The 1,338-nt window shown below is 38.0% G+C and overlaps 1 pseudogene; it reads left to right on the plus strand.

Moving 5' to 3' along the window:
- Positions 1-1,000: 1,000 nt before the first annotated feature.
- Positions 1,001-1,338, plus strand: part of LOC110317208 — an 811-nt pseudogene continuing 473 nt past the window's right edge.

A 1,338-nucleotide genomic window follows, 5' to 3' on the forward strand; every position in this document is an offset into this window, starting at 1 on the left:
TCTTCGTTACCTAGGTCACAGCCTCTCTTTCTCTACATGTCTGCCTATTGTGGTATCTAATTCCTAGTCCCTCAGTCACTACTCGCAGAGGTCAAGCTAACCCCTGTCCTAAAATTTGGGGGGCCACAAATGACTGTGATTGCTGCCAAAGCTGGCAAAGGTGGAGATGCAGATGGGGCAACAGTTATAGTGTCTCGGGAGTGTTGATGCCAATGATATAGCTTAACTGATGGCAAAGATCCAGAACTTAAGAGAGCCATTATTAGTGTACCCATGGCAAATGTCACATGCCATGTGTGTGAGATAGCATCTGCAATTTACCATATGAAGAGTCATACTGTTAGTACTATAATAATTCCCACTAAGAGTATAATTAAGAAAAGAGTTGAAGCAGTTGTTTATCTTTCTCAGAGGAAGAAGACAGGCAAGAAAAACACCAAGAACCATTGGCAGGTTTTGTCACATTTATTAGCAAGACTTATAATTTTTTTTTGTCATGCTATCCACAACAAGATATTCACCCTGGAAGACATTAGTTTGGTTTAATAGCTAGAAATGCTTTTCACTGGCCAGTGTTAAATTTACAAATCAGCCTTTGGTTCTCCTTGGTTACAATCTCTTGGGGAAAATTAAGAGGAAAAGTTAATAAGAAAAAAAAATACCCTTAACATTATGATCAGCGTAAGCTTGTTTAGCACGATGAAGCACAATTATGCACTTGGTCGACTCTGTCCCAGGGGCCTGTGGACCAGTGAGAGAAGTTGCCCTCTCTATATCTAGGTTGGCATAGAATTTATTTGATAGATCAAAGTTTAACTGTGCAATTATCTTTTTGTTACACTAAATTCCTGCTGAAGGGTCAAAGCCTGGGATTTGTAGCTGTTGATGTTATTATGTGTTACAGTATTAACAATATAAGCAAGCTGTTAGGGTGTAAAATGGAGATATTAGCAGCCCTGAGCATCTGAGCGTTCTTCAAGTCTCTGATTAAGTTTTAAAAATGGCCTCCAATAAAACTACATTACAAAAGAATGGGAAAGGAACAGAATGGAAAGAGTAAAATGTTGAAGAGGCAAAGCCTGAACAATTTGTGGTAGAAAAAGTACTGAACCATCCTGTAGTGAATGGAAGGTGGAGTATGTCCTGAAGTGGAAGGGGGTCACAGATGCTGATAATACTTGGCAACCAGAAGAAAATTTAGATTGTCCAGAATGAATTGAAGCATTTCTTAATTGTCAAAAAGCTAGTTTTAAAAAAAAAAGATGGTACAAAAAGAAAAACTTTACCTGACAGTGAATTTAATGATAGCAAATCGAAGAAGAAGAAGAAGAAGAAGAA

This window comes from Mus pahari, chromosome 2 (assembly GCF_900095145.1).
Source record: "Mus pahari chromosome 2, PAHARI_EIJ_v1.1, whole genome shotgun sequence".
NCBI lineage: Eukaryota > Metazoa > Chordata > Mammalia > Rodentia > Muridae > Mus > Mus pahari.